This window comes from Rousettus aegyptiacus, unplaced genomic scaffold (genome assembly GCF_014176215.1).
Source record: "Rousettus aegyptiacus isolate mRouAeg1 unplaced genomic scaffold, mRouAeg1.p scaffold_m13_p_12, whole genome shotgun sequence".
Classification (NCBI taxonomy): domain Eukaryota; kingdom Metazoa; phylum Chordata; class Mammalia; order Chiroptera; family Pteropodidae; genus Rousettus; species Rousettus aegyptiacus.
The window spans coordinates 83,477,754-83,487,790 of NW_023416287.1; the positions used below are offsets into that span (position 1 = coordinate 83,477,754).

The 10,037-nt window shown below is 49.1% G+C and overlaps 1 long non-coding RNA gene across 3 annotated transcripts; it reads right to left on the bottom strand.

The window, feature by feature from the left end:
• Positions 1–787: 787 nt before the first annotated feature.
• On the bottom strand, positions 788–8,581 carry LOC118610052. Of its 3 annotated transcripts, none has more exons than XR_004953753.1 (4): positions 7,908–8,581; positions 7,375–7,446; positions 1,458–6,710; positions 788–885 (listed from the first exon to the last, which is right to left on the bottom strand). It is a non-coding gene; the product is annotated as an uncharacterized LOC118610052 (long non-coding RNA). The 3 variants fall into 3 exon arrangements; XR_004953752.1 differs by having other exon boundaries at positions 1,458–1,576; positions 1,886–6,710; positions 7,375–8,581; XR_004953751.1 differs by having other exon boundaries at positions 7,375–8,581.
• Positions 8,582–10,037: the final 1,456 nt, after the last annotated feature.

Genomic DNA, 10,037 nt, shown 5'->3' on the forward strand with positions numbered 1-10,037 from the left:
TGTAGGGGCGGCCAGCCCAAGTCAGCCCACAAAGGCCTCGGCATCGCGGAGACGTTAAATGGGGTTTGCTTTACTGTGTTTACGACTGATTTAGGTTTCCATCAAAAACGAGGGTTTCTACTATGGGGATCAGCTTTAGTGTTATTTTGTTTGTTTTTTAAGATTTTAGGTTTTTAAAAAAAAAAAAAAAAAGGTTAGTGGTAGGACCTCCGATTATCCAACCCCCTAGCTTAGTCCTATTCCGTCCCCTTCGAGGACGGATATGTCAGTCTGACGCAAATACTGGACACACACACACACACACACACACACACACACACACACACACACACACACACACACACACACACACACACACAGCAACAGCCAGGCTGTGGGTTCCAAACTGCTCCTCTATGAAAATGTTGGACTTGCCACTGTCGCCAGCAAGGCTGGGCAAAATGAAACCCTCTTGTGAAGAGAAGGAAGTCTGTCTGTTTTGAATAAGCAAGGTATGAGACCCTTCAAATTAGGGGCAGTGAGCCTGGGCGTCCGCACTTTTAAAAAACTCCCCAGGTGACTCATGCAGCCAGGGTTCAGAACCACCGAGAAACATTTATATAGATTAGTTGGGAGTCAATGTGATTAGGATGCTTGATGGTTCATGTTTTCCTTCTCGTTTTCATGAAATCATTTTTCAGACTGTATGATAGGAAAAAACCAGAAACACACCATGTCTCTGGGCCACCCTTTGCCACCCATTCCCACACCAAACAGATGCTCGAGCACCTACCTCATCATACGAAGTATCCATCGGCCCAGCGCACCGGACACTCAGTGAGTCGCATCCTGAAACTCCGGGCAGAGATCCATCCATCCTCGTTCTTTGCGTTCGGCAGGCGCCCCCTGTTTCAAGAGAGGCATAGGGTGGCGGGGGGAGGATGGCGTGCAGTGGAAAGAGCAATTGGGAGTCACGCCAAGGTTTAAGCCCTCCCTTCACCTGCCAGATGCGTGGTCTATATATAACCAACTCAGACTCAGTTTCCTTATCGCCAGAATTGGTGTCAAGGCAGGCCAAGGATTTATTCGATCCTCAGTTTTAATCAAATGGAGCTTTACCCTTTCTTCCTCAAGATCACTTGAGTTTGAACCCTTGGAATTTATTTATTTACTTTTCCAGCCTCCCAATCCTCTTGAAATTCTTTCCCTATGATCTCTGGCCGTGAAATTATACCTTGATTTCCTCTGACTTTTTAAATCTGCTATGTTGTTGCAGACCTATCTGTGACAGGGACGTTCCCCCTGGAGCCTCTGCGTTTAGCCACACGGAGCTCTGCGATGCCGTTGGAGAGCGAAGCCCCCGCTGCGCTCGACTTTGCCTCTGCGCCGGCCCCGTGCCGGCACGGGCCTGGGCAGCGTCCTTCACACGCTCTCTGCGGCGAAGCCTCCTGAGCAGGTATCACCCAGATGCTACTCACCACACGCTTCTTGCCAGGGTAATGGTTTCCCCACAGGTGGCTGGCGTTCGCATTATGGCAGGACGTTTATTCACCAGACTTGACTTTTTAGAGTGGTTTTAGGTTCACAGCAAAACGAACTGTAAAATACCAAAAGTTCCCCGCATACTCCCTGTCCCCACGAATGCGCAGCCACCCCCGCCGTGGATGTCCCTGCAGCACAGTAGTACATTCGTTACCGTCTGTGAACCTCATTAACCTGTCGGTATCGCCCAAAGTCCATAGTTCACATCGGGCTTCGCTGTTGGAGTTCTACACTCGAGGAGTTTCAACGAACTTGTGACGACACGTGCTCACATTACAGCATCATACAGAGCAGTGTCGCTGCCCTGAAAAGCCTCCGCTCTGCCCGCTCGTCCCTCCCACCCCCGCACCTGGCGACCACTGACCTGCTTTACCGTCTCCGCAGTGTTGCCTTTTCTTCCAGAGAGTCGAACAGTGGAAATCACACGGCATGCAGCCTTTTCGGATTGACTTCTTTCACTCAAATAGGCACTTACGGTCCCTCCACATCTCTTCGTGTCTTGATACCTCATTTCTTTTTAGCATTGATCGATACATATGGATACATCACAGTATAACTCTTCACCTACTAAAGAGTATCTCGGTCGCTTCCAAGTTTTGGTAATGAATAAAGCTGCTACAAACAGCCGTAGAGAGGTTTCTTTGCGGACATGTTTTCAATTCATTTGGGTGAGTGCAAATGGTCATATAGTAAGAGTACGTGTGTGTAGCTTTGTAAAAAACTGTCTCATTTTACACTCCCACCAGCAATGAATGGGAGTTTCTTTTGCTCCACGTCCTTATCAGTGGTCCATATTTTGGCTATTCTAATCGGGATGTAGTGGTATCTCGTTATTCTAATTTGCATTTCCCTGATGACATGTGATGTGGGACACCTTGTTACATGCTGTTTGTCATGTGTGCATCTATTTTCGGCGAGGGGCCTGTTAAGGTCTCTGGCTCATTTTTAAATAGGGCTATGGTTTTATTATTGAGTTTTAGGAGTTCTTTGTATATTTTGAATAATGGTTCTTTATTAGATATGTTTTTTGCAAATATTTTCTCCCAGCCTGTGGCTTGATGAATTCTCTTGACATTGCCTTTCACTGAGCAGAAGTTCTTAATTTTAATGAAGTCCAGCTTATCAATTATTTGATAAGCTTTCATGAATTATGCCTTTGGTGTTGTCTCTAAAAAGACATCACCATATTCACTGTCATCTAGATTTTTCTCCTGTGGTATGTTCTAGGACTTCTGTAGTTTTACATTTTACATTTAGGTCTATGGTGCATTCTGAGTGAATTCTTACAGAGGGTGTGAGGGCTGTGTCTAGCTTTGTTATTATTATTTTCGCATGTGGGTGCCCAGTTAGTTTCAGCTCCATTTGCTCTGGGTTTTGTTCTGTCTTTGTGCGATTATATTGCCTTTGTTTCTTTTCCAAAGACCAGTTGCCTAGGTCTATTTCTGGGTTCTCTATTCCGTTCCATTGCTTCATTTGTCTACTCTCTCACCAACACCACATGTCTTAATTACTGTAGCTTTATAGTAAGTCTTGAAGTAGGTAATGTGTCCTCTGACTTTGTTTTTCTCCTTAAATATTGAGCTGGCTATTCGGGATCTTTTTTGCCTCTCCATACGAACTTTAGAATCAGCTGTCGGTATCCATACTGCAGGATTTTTACTAGGTATTTATATTTGGAAAAAAACATACAACCTTTCACCGCCATATTCCTTTGTAAAGTTTTTTCCCTATGCCCATCTATGAGGAGAATCCCTGCCTTCTTTAAAATCTCAAATTTATTTTTATGTGCTTTCCCTGGTCTGTTCATTGGCATAGAAACATCTGGGCCTCCTCCCCCGAGATCCCCTGGGAGCCTCCTCTGTTCCTTTTCCGTCTCGTGCTGGCATGCTTGGTATCCTCCGCGGCTTCTGGCTTATCTGTTGTGCCTGGGTATACATTCTCTCTCCCTCTCGGTTATCAATTTCAAGAGCTCTTGATTAGATCAGTGGGTTTAAAGGCAGAGAGGCTGACTTTGACTTCCCACTAAGGAAGAAACGGATCGTAATAGAATCAGGCTGCCATTTGGGGCTCCTACCCGGTATTGCTGGGAGCGGTGGATTGGGGCTCGGTAGTGGATGAAAGACCCAAAGGGAGCCTTGCGGTTCACTCTCACATTCAGCAGATCATCCTTAAGATGGGATATTTTGATCCCTGTGAGTGCAGAGCTGCGCCTCATGGTCCTGCTTCATGCATTGCCCACGGGCCACATTGCTTTTCAACTCGACATGGGACACAAGATTGGAAAACAGCATTCAGAGATGATTTTTCACAGCTTTATACTTTCTGATTTTAATGGCCAAGGGAATAAACCACTGTGAAACATTTTAAAACTGAGCAAAGGCCCCTGAAGGAGCTTCCTTACATGTACACAGACAGTTCCAGTGTTCAAAGCGCTTGCTTGTCAGGTGTCCTCCGGCCACCAGAGGCGATATTGCTGCTGCGTTAGAAGTCATCATGAGTCATCTTGGCTATTACGAAACCAAGTGGAATCAGTTGGTTCTTATGGTAAATGTTCTCCTCTGCGGCCTGGAAGCTGCCCAGTCAATAAGCTGCCAACTCTAAGGCTGACCTCACCTCCTCCCTCCTCTCTGGGACCTCAGGCTCCTACTGCCTGTCGTTCAGTATCTGAACACCATCATTCCCTGCATTTTGTCCAGTTTTCTAGTTGCTTAAAGTGAGAAGATAAATCTTGTCTCATCGTTGGCTAGAAGAAGATACTATTATTTTTTTAATCCTAGTTTTATTGCCACCTAATATTTTTTAACTTGTCAGATGTGAGGCAATGCATCTGTCTAGTCTAAGTTTCAAATAACAGGAACCGATTCTCATTCCATTGGAAAAGCAGTTCTCTGAAAGATTGTTTGGTAGCTCATAAAATCGCCATGGAAGCTGGACACCCAAGGTCAGAAACTGGAGGAACAAAGGGAGGTTAAATCTTCAGAACCTCACACACAAAAATATCCTGCCAGTGAACAGACCTATGAGTGTACAGCATCCACCACTGTGACTCACGGGACCCTGATGGTCCTGTGACTAACCATGGCTCCGGACAATGCCTGCTGCCCGAGGCATGGCAGCCTCAGCATCTCTGGACCCTAGATGTGGCTGACTTGGCCACGTTTCTCTGTCTCTAATTTTCCAGAGGCAAAAATTCCAGATGGATTACATGTGATTGACTGTGCCTAGGTAGAGTCCTGGGAAGATATAGAGATGTAGGTTTTGGTGATCACTCACACGCACGCACGCACGCACACACACACGCACGCACACGTACTCATACACGCAGCCTGTTCTCCAAGCTAATAGGGGTGTGAAGAGGACACGATGAGATGACCTTTATGAACGTATTTTACATTTACAAAAGGAGGATGCTGCTTTTCATTCTATTGTCTTCCTAATTCAGGGCTGTCCAAACGCACCAGTGTCTCTGTTTCTATTGCCGCTAAGGTCACAGCACATGACGGAGTCTTTTTGTGTGTGTCCCCCGAGAATAGCCCAGAGCTTTGCTGCCACATCCGGTCATTACGTGGTGGGCTCCAAGCTGCCAGATCAGGCGTGTTGGGGCCGCTGACCACGCCGATGTGCCTGTTGGCCTGGACGCCAAAGGCACAGCCCCGAGGACGAGACGGACCTCGGTAAGTTTGCACTGCCTTGCTGCATATTCTAGGCAACACGTCGCCCCTCAGCAGGGGGCTCAGAATGACTCCAGGGTAGCAGTGCCCAGCAGCCCCTGCCTGGACAGTGGTCCAGGGACCTGGGACAGGCTTGCAGCATGGAGAAGCTCCCAAGAAATAGAGGCCATGTCACTCGCACCTGCTTTCTTTCAGGCTTCCCCACAGTTAAAGAGCTTCAGAGAAATGCTCTTGACTGCCAGACGGTGGACAGCTCAGGCTGCCCTCTCAGGACCTGTCACTATAAACATAGGTCTGAGTGAGAGCAGCTTTTTGGGCCTCCGCCTTAGGATGCCAGGCAGGTCCTCTTGCTCGCGATCAGCACCCACAGGACTGAGTCCTCAGCAGCCTCACTCACACTCGGGCCCGGTCCTTTCGCTCGTGATCAGCACCCACAGGACCGAGTCCTCAGCAGCCTCACTCACACTCGGGCCTGCTCCTGAGAGCATCACTACAAGCATGAGATTCTTACCCAGCAGGGACGTAACCACCCGGCCTGGGCCCGTGTGTGACTCGGCGTGGTGGCTCCCCTCTCTTCCCCCTCCAATTAGTGTCAAAGCTCACAAATGCCATTTCTCCGAAACTGCTTTCATCTGGGGTGATTTTCGTGCCAGAGCAATTTCATGTTTACAGACATTTTAATCTTACTGACGCTTTAGGTGATTGGTCTCCCATATATTAGGGAGTTGCATCTGTTTGAAACCAAGGTCCTCTGGGGATTTCTGAAAGCAGCAGCTGGAGCATCCTGGATGGTTACACCGTTGAGGGAAGATGAGTCACGGCACCCGTGACAGCGGGGTCCAATTTGGTTCCTCTCATAGAAACCTGGAGATTTCTAGACCCTGGGTTTGGAGTCTGGTCTGCCAAGTTCAGCTTCTTCTCGACCCGGACCCGAGGTCTCAGACGTGCTCCGTTTTCTCGCTACTTCTGTGCCAGAGCGTGTCCGCGGCCCCGCAGCAGCCCGGGTCCCTGAGAAGGCAGGCTCCCTCTGTCAGTTTTGAGGAAGGAGCGGGCGTATCCCCTGGATCACAGCTGCCTCTGCCCCTTCTCTTTCCAGGAGTCAGAAGGATTTTCAGAAACAAAGTCATGTTGACCTCAGAACTCGTGGCCTCAGTTCTCAGTCCTGATGATTAAGCTGTATGGTCGCAAGGTCTCAGGTCTCCCAGCCCAGCCCCAATGAGCCTGGGCGCTAAGTGGAGAGAAGGGGCTCAGTGGCAAGGAGTCTCTCCACGGTTTTCTCGGACAGCTATGGAAGAGGGGGCGGTCAGCCAGGGCTGTACCTCTCACCCGTCCTGCTCGGCACCTGTTCAGTGTCCATTTATTCCTGACCGTTCATTCACTTGCCCTTTATGTCCCCAGCACTTTGCTGGGGCTGTGGGGGAAGGAAGGGAATCTAAGACAAGCTTTCCTCCTCACGGAAGCTCTCAGCTGGGCGAGGACTTCCCAGGCTGGAGACTAATGTTTTATCCAGATTCAGCTCTAAAGGAAAACAAAATAAGACAAAACGCAAATCCGTGGGCTCTCTACTCCACTCTTCAATACTCTTTGGTCCCCTCAGGTCCTTTGGGACCCAGGTTGCCTCTCTTGGGTCTGATGCTTTGAGGACATAGCTCCTAAACTAATATGCAAAATGGTAGTAATTACTAAGGGCTTAATGTCTGCCTCCCAGGCGTATTTACATTTTAGTGGTGAACTTGTAAAAAAGCTCCAGGCCTTCAACATCCGGGGAGTCTAATACACGTGGGGTCACGACAGATAAATTGATAGTTGAGGTAGAAAAATCAGGGGTGTGGGGGAGTGCGAATTCCCCACACCTATGGAATCTCACATTCGCTTTGATTAAACAGGGACTGTGTCTAGTTCACGGAGTTTCTGCAGCGCCCGGCACAATGGCATGTGCCTGCCCACAGCCTCTGCTTCCTGCACCCGCAGGAGCTTCACCTATGCAAATGCTGCTGCCCGCCCGCCTGCCACCGCCACACACACGCACGCACGCACACACTCTCACACACACACACACACACACACACGTGTGCATTTAAGTGGTATTTGATGGATTGCCTAGTTTAAAATTTCAGTCCAAATTGTTTAAGTAAAAAAAAGCAACAAGTTCGCATCGTCCAGGCAACTGAGAGGAACTTACCAAGTGAGAACCCCGCGGGGGAACTCTGACAGGTAAGATGTAACGTGGAGATTAAGGGGTTTGAGAGGAAATCTGAAAAAACAAAGAGCCGAAGATAAAAAGATGTGTGTGGGAGGGGGGCCCTGACGGCACCTGTAAATCTTCCTGGCTCTCGGTTGGTGGCTCCCCGCCAGCACCCGCACGGGCAGATGAGCCACGCCGGGTCCCGGAGGGCTATGATGGCCTTTCCTATCAGAAACGCCTCTCACCTGCAGCCAGTCCTCGAGCCCATGGTGGATGTGACGTGGCGTCTGCCACTAGGCCCTAACCTGTCTGAGCCTCCATTTCGCTAGGCGGACGCAGTTCTCCCTCCCTCCATCTCCCGCTATTTCCAGCTTTTGCCGAGGGGGACGTTAGGGAGGGGAGGAAAGAGGCCAGCAGCGGGAAAGAAACAGCTAGAGCGGGCCCAGGGTTTTCTAACATAATTTCCTGTATTTAATTTCTAGGTTCCCCATCATCAGTGGTGTGCAGCCCTGGCTGCCCATGAGAGTCACCTGGGCACTTTGAATAATCACGGTTCCTGGGCTCCATACCGCACCATTTCAGAGTCTGCAGGTAGGGCTGGACAAGGGCAGTTTTGTAAAGCTCCCAGGGGACTCCAACGGGCAGCCAGGCCTATGCCTCACGCATGGCATGAGGGCGTCTTCCCCTCCCTGCGTGAGAGAAGAGCATCCATTACGCTTTACGCCCCCTCTCCACTGGGCAGCATTTCCAGGGCAAGAGATCCCTGAATCCTCATCTCTCTCAGTTGCCAGAGTTTCTAGAACCTGATCTACCTACCTGGCCTTTGCCATGTGGCAAATGCCTTTTCCTGAGAGCCCCCCTTTTCACTTACCTTCCCCTTGGGGCGATCTCACCAAATCCTTCTCTGCCTACGGCAATGCAGTATCTCAGAAGGGTGCTTTGCGGGAGGAGTGTAAGGAGAAGTTGGAGACGGGAGAGAGGTTGACACTTTTCTCCTCATTCATGTAAGTACCTCTAAGTCAGTGCTTCCCAAAACTTAACTGTGCTCCTGATTCAGGAGGCCTGGGGTGGGGCCTGAGTGCCTGCATTTCTCAAAAATTCTCAGGTGGGGCTGATGCTGCTGGTCGGTGGACCCACTTGGAATAGCAAGGTGCTGAAATGCTATTTTCCTCCACCCCTTTCTCAAAAGCTTTTAGGGTTTAAATCTGGACCAGATGGGTTAAGGGGCTTCATAAGTGAGAGAACCAGGAATGAGGGAGACCTGGGCTCCTTGCTTGGGGCAGGATGTGGCTAAAATACTGCTGATTTGACTCAGACAAGGCTGCGGGCTCGATGCTACACTAAGACTAGAAGCCCAGGTGTGTCCCAGGTGTGTCCCCTCCGGGCTAGGTCATGGAGCTGTGAGGCTTATCCACAGAAGCTCACCCTTGACCTCAAGGCAACACGGAAGGATAGTCGCTCAGCTGTCCAGGTCTCCCGACTGCCCATTTGAGGCCACCCTCTGGGCTCACGCTCACCTGATCACACTGCAATCACCTGCTGTCTGTCACCTGTGCTTCCCTCGCATGCCACGTCCTGCCGTTTCCTTAGAGCTCTGGGAGAGATGACAGAGTCTCAAGCTGGGAGTCGGTGTTCAACAAATGCCTTCACTGGATGAATGTGAAGAAAATAATTCGCTCGAATATTCCACGCAGTATTTCCAAAGCACCAGCGTCAGGACGCAGGAAATTGAACAGGAAATGTTAAGCAGGGCCCCATGTCGCAAACGTCTGCACAGCAGCTGCCACTAGGAGGATTTCTTTGGTTTCCTGTCTTCCCCAAACACCACCTTGCTCAGCTGCTGAGTTTTCAATGTCTCGTCATCTTTTCCAGCGTCTCTGCATTACGCCTGTCCCCCGGAATTAGGAATTAGGGCCTTGGTGACCCTCTGAGGAAGGCTGAGGCTATTAGCATCTCTAACCGCAAGGAAATGACTGCTGACAGGCCCAAATAAAGCAGAGATGTTAAGGGTGATGGAGCGGAGTTCCTGTACCAGGAAAACTAGAACATTAAGACAAAGTATGAGGCCAGAGCAGAGCGGTAAATCGCAGATTGCAAAACCGTATTGGAAGCCTTTATGAGAGTCAGGTGCCTTTTTGTTCCTTGGACTTTGCAAAAGTAGGTTTCAATTGGTCGTTTCACAAGTCTTGGCTTATGATAGGTTAACATATCACACTTCGAATTTTCTTATGTTATCCTCCTTCAGAAACACTGGCTCCATCTCCACTTCTACATCCTGTAAAAAGCCAGGGAAGTAGCATGTTTAGTCTGTAAATGGTCTAACTATTTGAATTCTGCTGCTGCCTGCTTCTGGCTGATGAGAGAGGCAAATGGAGAAAAATGAAGGCACGTGATACTCAAATCAATGTGTTTGGAGCTTATTTATTAAAAGTTCTGGTGGAGGAGCATGCGCACGGTGAACACTGAGGTTGCTGTCTAATGCTTGCCGGCCCGAGGCTTCCGGGCTCCCGGTGGTGGACACAAACCTTCTCTGGTAGGTAACCTCCTCGGCTGAGTGACATCTGTGACGTGCACACTGGATGATAATCCATTATCATCAAAGATTGAGCATGACTACAACAGTAATAAATATCATTATTATAAATTAAAAAATCAATCCA